This window comes from Canis lupus, chromosome 14 (genome assembly GCF_003254725.2).
Source record: "Canis lupus dingo isolate Sandy chromosome 14, ASM325472v2, whole genome shotgun sequence".
NCBI lineage: Eukaryota > Metazoa > Chordata > Mammalia > Carnivora > Canidae > Canis > Canis lupus.
In genome coordinates, this window is record NC_064256.1 from 32946676 (window position 1) to 32963076 (window position 16401).

The 16401-nt window shown below is 34.2% G+C and overlaps 1 protein-coding gene across 31 annotated transcripts in view; it reads left to right on the forward strand.

The window, feature by feature from the left end:
- HDAC9 (histone deacetylase 9) overlaps positions 1–16401 on the forward strand; it is a 1020499-nt gene that overhangs the window by 815742 nt on the left and 188356 nt on the right. The window lies entirely within an intron of this gene.

Below are 16401 nucleotides of genomic sequence, written 5' to 3' on the forward strand. Positions count from 1 at the left end.
TACACTTTGAAAAATGGCATGCAAATACTTAAAACTCTTAGATTAAGTAAAAGGTAAACCTACTGACTACTCAGATTGTTTACTCAGAAACTAAAACTTTTTGCCCAATTGGAGGGCCTGTGGTGTTCTTGCTGCACAATCTGCTTCTTTCTAGGTTTTTATTTTACCCATCTGCTTTTCTGATGGCTAATATTTCAATTTCTAGTTTGTAGTTTTAACTGCCTGCTCCGTGGTAATTGGATCTGGCTATTTCCAGCCTTTCCATCTGGTTCTTGGCTTTGGGCTGTCCAGATTTCATTACTTGTATGTGGTTTAGCTCATACTGACTAAAAATTGCTGCATCTGCCCTCAGACTCTAACTATCTACATCTCTCTCCCCTCTAAACCTTGCTAAGCTTTTCCCAGTTCCTGACACCTATTTACACTTTTAGTCAAAGTTCTAAAGTTATTTTAAAAATAACTTAGATGGGAAAGAATGCTTTCTGAAATAAATTCTAGGCTCACATTTTGCATTTACTTGCAACATTTTATACTGTGATATTTTGACTTTAATATTTAAAATATAGCACAAATAATCTATAATGGAAAAAAGTCTCCCAACTAATTTATGTTTGTTTTTTTATCTTTGATAGTATTAAATTTGATACCTGCTGGTTTATGCATAATGCAGATGTTAACTTTCCTTTTTGTTTCAATCTCTGCAAAAGACATTGTTTTGCTTTTTGTTACCAGTGTCCAAATCACACATATCATACACACTTAGAGAACATAAGTATTTTACACCTTTGTTATTTTATATGGCAATAAATTTCATACACTCACACATACACATACAAACTTGTAAAATGAAGTCTGGTCATTTGATTAGGTGTTTTTTTCCACATGATGCTGTTAGGTACATAATGCTATATAGTTTCTTTGGTTGAAATTTTTACTCAGTTGCCTATCTTTGATCAAAAAGACAAATTTTATTACTGATATCTGTTCTTGTTATAGTGTATGGTCATGGAGAATTAGAATTTAATGAAAGAAGCAATTTTACAATTAGAGTAGGAATAATATGACCAAATTAAAAAATAATCTACCTAAAAACCCATTTAAGTAATAGTTATAAACTGTAAATTGCTACTCTTAAAATTTTTGAAATTTCATGTATTTAATTAAATACATGTATATAACAAAAGGTGCCAAGAATATTAGAACTACCATTGACTTGAATGAAAATCTACCTTAGTAGATGTAAGCAAAATGACAAAAGTGATCATGACCATGGACATTTGTTGGTATAGTCTTTTCCCCCAGTCATCTCTTCTTAGGTCTTGGTCACTACTATTATATTACTATTATAGTATCCTATAGTAATCACCATTATTATAATGTCATATTATTATACTATTATCCTCACAGAAGGCTATGATCATCCATCTTAAAAAAATGGTTTGTTCTTTTTCTCCTGGGTTTTAAAAAGAAAACAAAACCAAAAACTTTTTTTGCCCTAATTCCTTTTTTTTTCAGAAGTTTTTCATATTGAGGCTCTATTTACATAATAAAAAATACCTGATTTTTTTGGTTGCTGTGGTCCAAAAACCAGTCATGTCTCAAAAAGTTTAGGGAATTAAATTGTTGAATCTTGTGTCAGCTGAAACCACTGATTGATAAACTAAACAAATAGCTTTTAGTGGGTTATTATTGCCTTACCAAGCCTCTCCTGATGATCCCCCCCACCTCCCAACAGAAACTTCTTCATAGTGGATCCATTGTTATGATTTTCATACAGGGCTCAACTTAAATTATGTGTAATATAAGCACCATCAAATACCCTGTCTCTTTTCTACCAGGAGACTGGTTTCTCATGACTGTGTTTATTCCTATCTACAGCTACATCTTTGCCAGGCTCAAGGCTGTAGGCATTATGGGCCACAGATGCCAGGCTTCCTAAGAACTGTTTTCCAGTGCTGTCATCAAGCTTCTTCCTTCTGGATTCTTCAGGGAGCAGGGCTGGCAGCTGCGCATATGCTTTGGGGTCTACCATTCAGTTAAACTGTTAATGCTGGGCTCCTGTTTTCCTGGCTCCCTTGAGCTTACTCAAAGAAACAAAATGGTATTCCCATATGTCCCTTATTGTTTTCTTGGCAAATCTCCCTACCTCCTTTAACCTCCCAGATTCTAGTATGTGAGAGACAAACTTTCTTTGTGAAATTTCCTTTCCTCAGAGGCTGTATATTAATAGCATTGATTCTAAAGCAAACTGTCTTTTTAGAAAGTCCTTTTTGAGGCTGAAGTTAACTGGTTTTGAGGACTATATTGGCATATTTCAAAATATTATGCATACCAGTGAATGGTAGTTAAAGGCAACCCAGAAGACTGACCTTGATTTACTAATTTCAATGTCAAATTTTATAAGTGGTTTAGGTATTATTATGAGATACCTCTTGACTTAGTCTTCAAGTATTCTGTAATATAGTATCTTACACTTACATCTCTGTTCAATTCCTTCCCTTCAGAAAGATTCACAAACCTATTTTAATGTTTTATATATAGAATTACCAATAAAGATATTATACAGTGCTCCTCAAAGACTTGTAGAATTGAATACAAGTAGATAAAGTTTAGCATTTGTCACTAGTAGGTCTTTAAGATGACATAGTTTGATCCTCTTTCTCATAAAAACAGACATGACAGGGCAATCCAACCGTTTACAATGTTTAAAAGACTTAATGCCTTTCTTTTTATTTCTAAGTAAAATTTTATTCCAAGAAATTAAAGCTGGAGAGGAGAATTTTCTACTCACATTATTGTTGCCATGCTAAAAATCATGTGGAACTATTTTTTATCACAAATATTAGGTAGCTAAAGTGGAAGACCTCAGAATATACAAAGGTTCGCAATTACCATTCATTAGGAACTTTGAGTGGGAGCTAGTGTAAGATATGTTGAACAAATGATAAGCTGTATCATATCCATAGTGATCAACTGAAGATTGTGGGTATTTAACATCTTTAAACAAAATTTTATGTAAATTAAATTAATTAACATATAATGTATTATTGGTTTCCAAGGTAGAAGTCAGTGATTTGTCAGTTTTATATAATACCCATTGCTCATTACATCACATGCCCTCCTTAATGTTCATCACTCCATTATGCCATCCTCCAAAACCCCTTCCTTCCAGCAAGCCTCAGTTAGTTTCCTGTGTTTAAGAATCTCTTATGGTTTGTCTCCCACTCTGATTTTGTCTTATTTTATTTTTTCCTCTCTTACTCTATGATCCTCTGTTATATTTCTTAAATTCCACAGATGAGTGAGATCATATGATAATTGTCTTTCTCTTATTGACTTATTTCACTTACATAATATCCTCTAGTTCCATCCACGTCGTTGCAAATGGAAAGATTCCTTTTTCTTTGATGGCTGAGTAGTCCATTGTGTGTGTGTGTATATATATATATATATACACACACACACATATATAACACATCTTCTTTATCCATTCATCCATTAGTGGACATTTGGGCTCTTTCCATAGTTTGGCTTTTGTGAGCATTGCTGCTATAAACAATGGGGTGCAGGTGCCCCTTTGGATTACTATATTTGTATCTTTGGGGGTAAATATCCAGTAGTGCAATTGGTGGGTGGTAAGGTAGCTCTATTTTCAACTTTTTGAGGAACCTCCATACTGTTTCCCAGAGTGGTGCACCAGTTGCATTCCCACCAACAGTGCAAGAGGGTTCTCCTTTCTCTGCATCCTTGCCAAAATCTGTCGTTTCCTGACTTGTTCATTTTAGCCATTATGAATGGTATGAGGTGGTATCTCATTGTGGCTTTGATTTGTATTTCCCTGATGTCAAGTGATGTGAAGCATTTTTTCATGTGTCTTTTCACCATCTCTATGTTTTCTTTGGAGAAATGTCTGTTCATGTCTTCTGCCCATTTCTTGATTGAATTATTTGTCCTTTGAGTGTTGAGTTTGATAAGTTCTTTATAGATTTTGGATACTAGTCCTTTATCTGCTGTGTCGTTTGTAAATATATTCTCCCATTCTGTAGATTGCCTTTGGTTTTGTTGACTATTTCCTCTGCTGTGCAAAAGGTTTTTATTTTGATGAAGTCTCAATAGTTCATTTTTGCCTTTGTTTCCCTTGCCTTTGGAGACACGTCTAGCAAGAAGTTTCTGCAGCCAAGGTTAAAGATGTTGCTGCCTGTGTTCTCCTCTAGGATTTTGATGGATTCCTCTCTCACATTAGGTATTTCATCCATTTTGAGTTTATCTTTGTGTATGGTATGAGGAAATGGTCCAGTTTCATTCTTCTAAATGTGGCTGCTCAGTTTTCCCAACACCATTTCTTGAAGAGACTGTCTTTTTTTCCATTGGCTATCCTTTCCTGCTTTATTGAAGATTAGTTGCCCATGGAATTGAGGGTCCATTTCTGGGTTCCCTATTCTGTTCCACTGCTCTATATGTCTGTTTCTGTGCCAGTGCCATACTGTCTTGATGATTATGGCTTTGTAATAGAGATTGAAATCCAGAATTGTGGCGCCACCAGTTTGGGTTTTCTTTTTCAACAGTCTTTTGGCTATTTGGGGTCTTTTCTGATTCTATACAAATTTTAGGATTATTTGTCCAACTCTGAAATAAGTTGATGGTATTTTGATAAAGATTGCATTGAATATATAGATTGCTCTAGGTGACATGACATTTTAACAATATTTGTTCTTCCAAACCATGAGCAGGATGTTTTTCCATTTCTTTGTGTCTTCCTCAATTTCTTTCATGAGTGTTCTATAGTGTTCTGAGTACAGATCTTTTTTTGGTTAGATTTATTCCTAAGTATCTTCTGGTTTGGGGTGCAATTGTAAATGAGATTGACTACTTGATTTCTCTTTCCTCTGTCTCAGTGTATAGAAATGCAACTGATTTCTGTGCATTGATTTTGTATCCTGCCATTTTGCTGAAATCCTCTATGAGTTCTAGTAATTTTGGGGTCAAGTCTTTGGGTTTTTCATTTAAAGGATCATGTCATCTGCAAAGAGTGAGAGTTTTTGACTTCTTCTTTGCCAACTCAGATACCTTTTATTTCTTTTTGTTTTCTGATTGCTGAGACGAGGACTTCTAGTACTATGTTGAACAGCAGCGGTGATAGTGGGCATCCCTGCTGTGTTCCTGACCTTAGAGGAAAAGTTCTCAGTTTTTCCCCATTGAGAATGATATTTGCTGTGGGATTTTTGTATATGGCTTTTATGATATCAAGATATGTTCCCTCTATCCCTACACTGTGAAGAGTTTTAATCAAGAAAGTGTGCTGTGCTTTGTCAAATGCTTTTTCTGCATCTATTGAGAGAATCATATGGTTCTTGTCCTGTCTTTTATTTATGTACTGTATCACATTGATCGATTTGCAAATGTTGAACCACCCTTGTAGCCCAGGAATAAATCCCACTTGGTCGTGGTGAATAGTCCTTTTAATGTACTATTGGATCCTATTGGCTAGCATTTTGGTGAGAATTTTGGCATCCATGTTCATCAAAGATATTGGTCTGTAATTCTTCTTTTTTTTTGTGGAGTCTTTGGTTTGGGTATCAAGGTAATGCTGGCCTCATAGAAAGAGTTTCATAGAAACAGCTTCAGAAGAATAGGTATGGATTCTTCTTTAAATGTTTGGTAGAATTCTCCTGGGAAGGCTTCCTATCCTGCACTCTTGCCTGTTGGGAGTTTTTTGATGACTTCTTCAATTTCTTTGCTGGTTATGGGTCTGTTCAGATTTTCTATTTCTCCCTGTTCCAGTTTTGATAGTTTATATGTCTCTAGGAATGCATCCATTTCTTCCAGATTACTGAATTTGTTGGCCTATAATTGCTCATAATATGTTCTTAAAATTGTTTCTATTTCTTCAGTGTTGGTTGTGATCTGTTTCCTCTTTCATTCATGATTTTATTTATTTGGGTCCTTTCTCTTTTCTTTTTGATAAGTCTGGCCAGGGGCTTATCAATCTTGTAAATTCTTTCAAAGAACCAGCTCTTAGTTTTGTTGATCTGTTCTGTTCTTTTGGTTTCTATTTCACTAATTTCTGCTCTAATCTTTATTATTTCTTTTCTTCTGTTGAATTTAAGCTTTATTTGCTGTTCTTTCTCCAGCTCCTTTAGGATTTAACATCTTCTTAACACTCCTATTCCCCGAGTCCTTGCTGAAAAGCGGAATCTGATTCTTTTGTTGCACAAGCTCCTACAAGATAAACAGAAGTAGGGGAAGCAAGGCAGGACAAGTGACTATCTGTTTTTCCTCTCTCTGTTTCTGAGTTGGTTTCTGAATCCATTAAATCTAATTAAATCCATTAAATCCATTACCACAGAGTGAGTGGTAGGAAGGGAAGGAGTATTCATTCAAACTTCATGTATGATCTTCCACACCAAATTTTAACTTTCAATGGTATCAACAAAGATAATGTGAACAATTTCCATTAAACAATTTTCGGCTTCTTTAGCTGAAAGAATGAGCTCTCATATCTCTATGTTGATTGTAATTAGCACTATTTAGGATTGGCGGGGGATAATCCACAAGTTCATATGAATCATCATAGATATTTCACAAGGTGTTAGAGAATGTTGATGGACATATTTGCCTTATTCCACTTTACCTAAATCAGAGGGAAGGGAACACTTATAATTAAAGTGCTTAATGTAACAAGATGAGTAGTAATATTTATATTTTAAATCCTGTTATAACAAATATTAATACCCCATTCCACCCAAAAAAAAGCAAAGGAGAAATCAGAAAGAAGAAAGAAAGAAGAAAGAAAGAAAGAAAGAAAGAAAGAAAGAAAGAAAGAAAGAAAGAAAGAAAGAAAGAAAGAAAGAAGAAAATAAACCGACCCATGCAACAACTAAAACATCCAAAACAGGATCCAACAGACAACATAATCACTTCAAGCAATGATTTTTAAAAAACAAAATTTTACTATAATAGGAAAACATTAAAATCTATCCAATTAATTCTTCCAAAAGCACTATATCTTTACCATGTTTCTAACCTCTTTCCCCTGTGCAACATAATATAAAGAAATCAAAATCTGTTACTATAAATAATTTTAAAGTGTGTCAAACCAGCTAATTTGTGCTTTATTTCTATTACTCTTGATCTATCATCATATGCAAGACTTGTACACTTGGCAATCACATTTCTTGGGATTTTAAAAAAGGAACTTATGAGCATATAGATTTTTTGGGAGATTAAGGTGTGCTAGCCTAGCAAAGACATGTAAATTTCAGGTTCTGGGTGCGTTCAGCACTTCTTTTTACTAGTGCCAAATAGCTTATTCACCAATATATTTGATAATTACAGGTATTATTGAATATCAAAGTAGATTAAAAGATTTCCAACTATTTTAATATATATGTTATAATTTATATATATATATATTTTATATATATATATATATAAAGGAATTTTTCTTAAAGTCATTTTCAAAATTGATAATGTATCAGTATAATTCCGGGGTAGCTGGAATTTTGGCTTCTAGTGAAATAGTTCAAGCACATAAACCACTGCATATAAATTTCCAATTCAGTAAATGTATTGGAAGCAATAATTCAACCATCACATCTTTACATGGAAATACATGCTGTAGAGTTTTCCATGCTGTGCTTGGTTTTGATACCTAGTATTTCACTGAGGACTGATACTTAAATACATTTAGGAATACTTTAGTGGTAATATTTAGACAATGGGAGGTAATTACTGAATTCTAAATTAGCAGTGCACTACAAGGGAAATTTTAAAAACAGAATTCAATCAGCTGGTTTGACATGCTCAATTAGTTTTTGGATAGTAGGCAATTATACATAAAACATTTTTCTAAGCAGGACAGATTTCTTTGATATTTCTCTTATAGTGTCCCAAAATAGAGTTACATTTAAAATATTAAATTAAAATCTAATATTTGATTAACTGCTTTTAACAAAGAAATACAATCTCATCAGTTTATTAATATCACAAAGAATTTCTATACTATGTACTGCAGTTATATTTTTATAAAGGACAAATAAAAATTATTAAGTTGCAAACAGGACTACTGGCTATTACATGTAGTTGGAAGTCCAGATAATTGTTTAATATTTTTGAAAGTGTATAAATAATAGTGACTTTTCTCTTTTGGATTCTGTATGTATTGGCAGATTCTGTTATACAATGTGTTCTTGTCTTTCTACATAACTCTCATCAGTGGTGATTAGGTCTTTATTTTCCATGATTTCTGAAACCTAAATTACTGTATCTCGGTTGGAATTAGTAATGGTTCTTACTACCCACTGAATACCTGCTTGGGGATGTTAGTGAAATGAAAATATATATTTTTTCTGTCCATGAGACCATTTTAATAAATGTAACAAATAAAATGATCAGATTGTTTTACACTCCAAATTTTCAGTTCCATGGCAGTTCCATTTTCAGTATGCCATAGCAAACTGAGCTTGTGTAGAGGAATTTGAACTATGGTTAGGGGAGGTAAAAAAAAAAATCCTTTAAAATGGTTCAAGTGATTTGCTTACTCCTTATCCTTTACTCACCCGGGGAAGGTTTTACTATGCATATAAAGAATACATAAAGTTAGACATTTTGAAAAGTTTGACCAGAAAATGAAAATTCCATCAGTACAAAAGTAGTCTAAAATGATTGATTCCTTTCCTTCTCATTCAAATCCTTTTTTACCTATAGATATTGTTCTAGTTTCCTTTTCCATGGCTAGCTATATAGGAGAAGCAAATAGTCTCCTGCATTTCCCCATATGAAGACATCAGAGAACACATCCTCCTCCTTCTCCTTTTTAACCAAGGAGAAGCATCTATTATACTTATCTAGATGACAACAACCACAACAAAAATATGGATGTGAACACACTCTGGAAACATAGTTACAGTTAGTGGTGCTAGAATACTGCCAAAACTCTATGATTAGTAATGTTCATGACTGAAGAGAATTTAAAACTTGAAAAGAGATTTTAAAAATCAGATTATTAAGGTAAAATTACATCCCTGTTAAATTAATATAAAGTCACAGAAGAGTACCTTAGCATTCATTTGCTTAGATTAATTACTTAGTCTTCATAACTTTGAATAAAATATAAAGCAAGGAATTTTTTCAGGAAGTAAAGTAGAAAGCAATTCAAAATTATATGGATGGGTAGGTTTTACTACTACATTCTGAAGTGCTCAAAAATTAAAAGATTAAATGAAAACATACAAACTTCAAGGTTTGAGAAAACAAGATTTTTCATGAAATGAAAATGATTATTGTTGGCATAGATGAAAAAATAATAGAGTGAGTCTCTGAATCCTTTATTGTATACAGGTTTTCTTATAGTTATAGAGGCTAGTAGATTATTGAGGTTTTTTGAATATATAGTAAATTAACAATTAAAAAGGCTCATTGAAAAATAGTCATTGAAGACATATATATTCTTGAGCCAAGGAAAACCTTGGTTCAAGTGGTATCCCATACAATAAACCTTTATTCCAGACACTAAAGGGTACAGTAAAATAGAAAACAAATTCCATGTTAAGAAGCTTAGAATTCAGTGTAAAAGTCAGATATTTCTGTAAGAATAATAATTTTATTTTAAGACACTTTTCCACAATAGTTCTTGAAATCAAAAGCTCCATTAATTGTAATTTGTTTATATGTTTCTAATATTTTATGTGTTTCTAAGAAAGAAGATGTTCCCAAGACTGATAGTCAACCTCCCACAAAAAGCTAGGGTACAGAAGTTGGGACCTTGGAGATAATGAAGAACTTAACAGCCAAGAGCAAATCTAAGGAATTGCTAGAGGGATAAGAGCCAGAGTAGTTCACAAATTCATTGTATCATTCTTTACTGACCACTGGCTATGTACCAGGCACTATGTAAGTCTAGATGATAAAATGGTGAGCAAAGTCATAACAGGGTGATCCCACTATGGGAAGTATAGATATGACATTAGTTATATAAGTCACAATAATAAAAAATAATAAAGGCAATCACACTAAGAAGTATGTTATTATAAACTGAAACAAGTTCTCAGAAGCAAGGGTTGGCAAATCTCTAAGTGCATATCACACAGGATCTTGATGCTGACCTTCGGAGGCCCAGGGATGGTTTCCCTGCAGGTGATTTTGGTGCTGAAATGTGCAGATAAGGAAATGTCATCCAGGTAAAGGGAGAGGGTATATAAATGGAAGACATCCCATTCTGAAGTAGGAGCTTGTACAGAGACCTGTGGCTGGAGGAAACAAGCATGCTGGAGGAACCACAAGGACACTATAGCCAGAGAAATGGAGAGAAGTGGAGAAATGAAAGTGGATGGTGGTGTAAGATGAAGCTGGAAGGAGGAAAGGCCAAGTTGTACAGTGTGACTAGTCTTAAATGCTTGTATTCAGGTGCCAGACCATCTGGGATAGAATCTCAGCCCTGTCACTTGCTAGGTATGGAACTTAAGCAAGTTCTTTATTCTTCCTATGCCTTGATTTCCTCATTCATGAAGTGAGGGTAATAATGTTATCAGCCCTCAGATGTTTTTAGGATTAAATCAGTAATAAAATATTAGATTTTATTATTTATCATATTTATATTTGCATTATATTATTTTTACGTATTACACTTATGTGATAGTATTATAGTATAATGCTATTATTGTCATTTTGCCTTGTTTATTTTGTTTTTATTAAGAGGGGAAACTTAAATATATTTTTTTTACCCTCAAGACAACAATCCAATATAAGAAACAATTGATGATACCAGAGGGAAAGGGAAAAGTGTAGGTAAGGAGTTTTCAAATAAGTAAGAGGTGGTGGGATTAAGTGCACAGGGGAATTAATTGTTCTTAGGATCAGGGATTGCTGGGGATAGATGGTTAGATTTGATTATGGAAGGAAGAGGCAATTTTATTCCAATTGCTTCTATTTTTTAAGTGAAATAAGCTAGGTCATCAGCAAATTGTAAAGAATGAGCAGGGGTGGGATGCCTGGGTGGCTCAGTGGTTGAGTGTCTGCTTTTGGCTCAGGGCGTGATCACGGAGTCCTACAATCAAGTCCCACATTGGGCTCCCTGCATGGAGCCTGCTTCTCCCTCTGCCTGTGTCTCTGCCTCTCTCTCTCTCTCTGTGTGTCTCTCATAAATAAATAAATAAATAAATAAATAAATAAATAAATATCTTAAAGAAAAAGAATGAGCAGGGGTTAATGGAGATTTGAAGAAATAGAAGAAGGTAGAAATACTCTGCTGAAATAGAGTTAATTGGCTAAGAAATGTAGTATGATTGCTGGGCATCATGGAGAGCCTGAGGTTTGTAATCATGACTTTGAAGGAAGATAAGTTATGTGGCTTTTACATAGGCTTGGTTGTAAGAACAGAGCAGATATAAGTTATATTTAATTAATTTTGTATTTTTTCAGGGGAGTGTGTTGAAAGAATAAAGGGACAAAGTGACTAGAAGTATTTATGGACTGGATGTGCTCCCAAAACTTGTAATGTGGAACCCAAACTCCTAATATGGCTGTATTCCAAGACCTTTATCTATGAGGGAAAATCATAGGGATGGGACCCTAATCTGATAGGGCTAGTGCTCTTGTAGAGGTGGAAGAGATACTAGAATTCTCTCTCTATGCCCTTGTGTGTGTACACTCAGAATAAAGGCCACATAAGGACCCTAGGGAAAAGCAGACATCTGCAAACTGAGAATGCTATCAACGCAAACTCAACCCTACCAGACCTTAATCTCAACTTCCAGCCTCCAGAACTAGAGAAATAAATTTCTCTTGTTTAAGTCTATCCAGCCTGTGGTATTTTGTTATGGTAACTTGAGCAGATGAATACACCAGGGAAGTATATTGGAGGGGAAGAGGGACAAGATATCTGAAAGTATATGCAAAGAAGTGAATACAATGAAGGACCATAAAGTCTAATCAAATAAGGAGGAAAGCGAACATGGTGATAGGGGTGAATGATGGATAGCAGAAGTTAAATAAGGTCAATGGATTGGAAGTCTTGGTGCAGTTGAGGCATAAATTGGAAAATAGAACATAGGAGAGTAGGATGTTTGACATTAAGATTATGGAGATGTCTCACCAGTAATGGCAGGGTCTAGAAGTATGACTGTAAATGGAAGACAGTCATTGAAGATGAGGAGCCAGAGAACTGAGAAATAAAGATATTGAAGTGAGTATCTGTATGTATAGATATTGAAATCACTAATAATAATTTTTGGAAGAGTGATGGAGAGAAAGAAATTCAAAAAGCAAAATGTTCAAGAGTGGATATAGATTTAAGTACATAGATTTGAGTGATATTTAAAAGCAAAATCAATAGGAATTGGTCATGAATTAAAATGAAATGGAGGAAGGCTGGGGAGAGGGAGCCATTAAGGATAACTCATTGGTCTCTGACTTGAGTGACTGGATAAAACATGGTTTCATTAGTAAGTTAGAGAAGGCTGTGAGAGATTAGGAGTTTGACCTTGGATATATTGAATTTGAAGTGAACTTTCAAGTGAATATTTAAGTGAAGATATTGAGTAGGTGGGCTGATGCTCAATGGAGGGCTTATCTGGGAAATAGAAATCTGTGAAGTATCTGATGATGGGTGGTAATTGAATTCAGAAGAGTGATGGCACAGGCTCAGAAGTAAGTATGAAATGAGAAGTCTAAGACTGGGCCTTGAGTGATTTTCTATTTAATGAGCAAGCTGAGGAGTATGAGCATTCAAGGAAGACTGATTAGGAAATGGAAAGAGAGATAAATAAACCTGGGAAGAATTAAATCACAGAAGCCAAGAGAAGAGAGTGTTTTTAAAAGGAAGATGTAGCCAATAGTGTTTAAAGCTGACCAGGGGCCCTGAAGGCTAAGAGCATAAAAAGGTCTTTGGATTTAGTGACATGGAGGCCATTGGTGACTTTAGTAAAAACTTCTTTAATAGACTAAGGAAGTGAAGTTAAATTAGAGATAGGTAATTGAAGCAGGGGTGAGGAAAAGGAAAAAGAAGACAGCAAGGTAAACCACCTTTCAAGAATTTTGCTTGCTAAAAGGGAAGAAAAGTGTAGCAGTTGGAGGGATCAGTAGGATTAATGATGAAGGTACATAGTACATTGGATATATATATATGTATTTGTATTATTTGGGTTGTTATATATAACGTTTTAATTTTCAATATGGTAGAAACTTGAACTTATTTACATCTCAATGAAATATATATAATTTGGAACTTTAATATGAATTTAATGTTAGTGGGAAAAACGTAAATGATCATGGAAAAGTAGGAGAAGGGGGGATCATAACTGCAGGTGGTAAAATAGATCTGAGGAGGACTAACACTTTCTCTAGTGTAACAGGAGGCAAAAGGAGCCAGACCGCTCCAGGGCTCAGTCTCAGTCATCTTACTGTGTTTATCTTTTCTCTGTGTGTGATCTAGTCCTTTTTTAGAAGAAAGTATTGTGGGGAGTGGGAGCATTGGGCTTTCAAAAGCAGCAGTGAGACACTAGGAGAACACCAGTTCGGTCTTCTCCTGAATGCAGGCTTGTGTAGTATGAGAGAGGAAGCAGCTACTGCTTGAGCAGATTGTGGAAGAAGCGGTCCTGCTAGCTTCAGCTAAGGAAAGGAGGGCTCTCAGAAAAGACATGGAAAATGTGGGGGTATTTGCCATTAATGAGAGCAAAGTGGAAGCTTTGGGTGAATCATAATGACTGAGCAAAGATTTGTAATTGCAAGAAGAAAATGTTCAACCCCAAATCAAGCAGTTTCAGAAACAGTTTAGCAGAATGGTGGAAGTTACTTTGGAAGATTATAAAGTGAAAAGCAGACCCTTTCTCAAGGAATATGTCTGTAAGAGAGGAGGGAAATAGAAACCAATTTCTATTTGGCTTTTTCTCCTCTATAATCTAGCTAATTTTTTATGTGACTTTATTTCCATGTTGTTCCTTAACATTGCTATTCAGATTGACTTTTTTTGTATATAATACTTTATTTTTTAAGTTTTTATTTAAATCCCAGTTAGTATGCAATGTAGTATTCATAAATAGTACTTCCCCAAATCCCTTCTTCTCATCATTGTTCATATTTTTCCCTCCTGTCCAGAAAACCCTTTAAGATTTATTTATTTATTTATTCATGATAGTCACAGAGAGAGAGAGAGAGGCAGAGACACAGGCAGAGGGAGAAGCAGGCTCCATGCACCGGGAGCCCGACGTGGGATTCGATCCCGGGTCTCCAGGATCGCGCCCTGGGCCAAAGGCAGGCGCCAAACCGCTGTGCCACCCAGGGATCCCCCAGAAAACCCTTTAAAACATTTTTCTACCTTTGTGACCACCACAGCTCTTCCTATAAGACCATTTCGAATCTCTCTCTTGAATTTCTCTTTGTTTTATATTTTTTTATTATGAAATAATTAATATTTATTGTAAAAACATTTGCAAAAGATATGAAATTATAAATTTAAAATAACCCATATAATACTATCACTCAGATATATCCTACTGCGTCTATTATTTTTAACACTAGTATTTCCAAAGTTGATATCTTTCTGTTCCACTCAGTATTTGTAATAACAAAATTTTAATGGCTGTCTAATATTCCATGGTATAGTTATAACGTAATTCACTTAAACATTCTCCTAATATTAGCTAACTTACATAATTCTGATTTTTCATATTGTAAATAAAACATCTTTTATATAAATGGTTATCTACAAAGTTAGTAACACCTTTAGGGCAAAAATCCTTTAAGTATATTGGTAATTCAAAGGGTAAATGTTTTTAAAGGCTCTAAATATATAGAGATGGATTACTTTCCAGAAGGTTATGATAAATTATCTTCTTCTAAGCAGTGTTCGTGAGTGTACAAAGTAGCATTCCTTTGTTAGCATAGAGTATTGAAAAAGTTCCAATATCCTGGGTGGAAAAATGTTTCCATTAGGATTTTCATGTGCTTTTGTTTGATTACGAATTTAGTCAAATACTTTTTCTTATAGTTACTGATCACTGGAATTTTTTCTTCTTTGTATTGTCTATCCATGCCCTTTACTTGTAAAACATAGTAGTTTACAAAAATAGTTTTAACTGAATTGTGAAAGACCAATTGTGAATTCTACTGTGAATCCTATTACAGAAATTCATTACATGCTAATTATATTGTTAATTATATATATAGTTATTTTCACCCTGTTGTTTTCCCAGTAGGATATATTGCACCTATCATAAGTTTTACTTAATAATCAATCCTCAGAATTCCTATAGTACACCAAAGTCTCAGTGTAAAATCTTAAAATTTCAATCTCTTTGGTCTTGTGTGGTTCTTTAATAGTTTCTCTGATATTAACCTTTTATTGACAAAAATAGTATGTATTTAAGAACTGTAATAGGAAATATGTTTATCACCATTTCTACATTTACAATTAATATTGTGTTATTTGACTTGTAATTTGCTTCTGAGATTATCATTATGTATATGCTCATCAAAATGTATACCAAATTAATCATTGTATATTGGTTACCATAACATTCTAAAAAAATCTGTGTATATTTAAAGTCCTAGGGAATAGATTATTCTTCATGATATTATCTTTATGCTTGTAATAAGACTTGGAAAAATATCCCTGGAGTGTATTAAAATTATTTCAAAAGTTTTAGGTTTCTATATTAAATAAATATCTTTTGAGTATGTTACTTGAATCATAGTTAAGTGAAAGGTGGTGTGAACCCTCTGATGAATGATTTTTTTTCATGTCAAGCAACCCAACTTTCCTGAGCATGCTGGCTTTGTAAGGATTTATAGTTCCTTGCCTTCATGCTGGAGTTACTTCAGCTTTCCGTGATGCATTCCAACTAATCTGGAGGTTAAGGCATTCCTTGATCATGGATAGATCTGATTGCTACTCAGCCCTGGAATTCTTTATAAAATTCCAGAACGTGGGCTAGAAATTGACTTAGGGAATCCAATAAAGTTGCAAGTCTTGGCAGTCATCCAAGCTAAATTTATAGACTGGAAGAAATATGGGCTTTCCATTGTTCTCTTTTTCACCTTTCTGGGGTCTCTTTTGTGTGTATATGAGTGTGTGAGTATAAATTTATCATTTTGCTGACAATGGAGTGGAAATAACCATTAAAAGAATCCAGCTAAAGAATTTTCACTTGGGGTCTTCCCTGGTCTTTCCAAATTTTGACCCAAACTTGCACCAAGAATGAATTTCTTCTTCTTCCTTTGTAGGATGTTATTTTCATAAAATAAGAAGTTGTTCTTGAAAATGAATTATGCTAGTATAATAGCTAATATGCATATTTGCCAGCTAGGTACAACTCCCAAATCCCTATTCTTCCCCTGGCTCTGTAGAAGCCTTCTTTTTGAGACATGATCTGATAATATGTGATCATATATATATTGTTTCTCTTC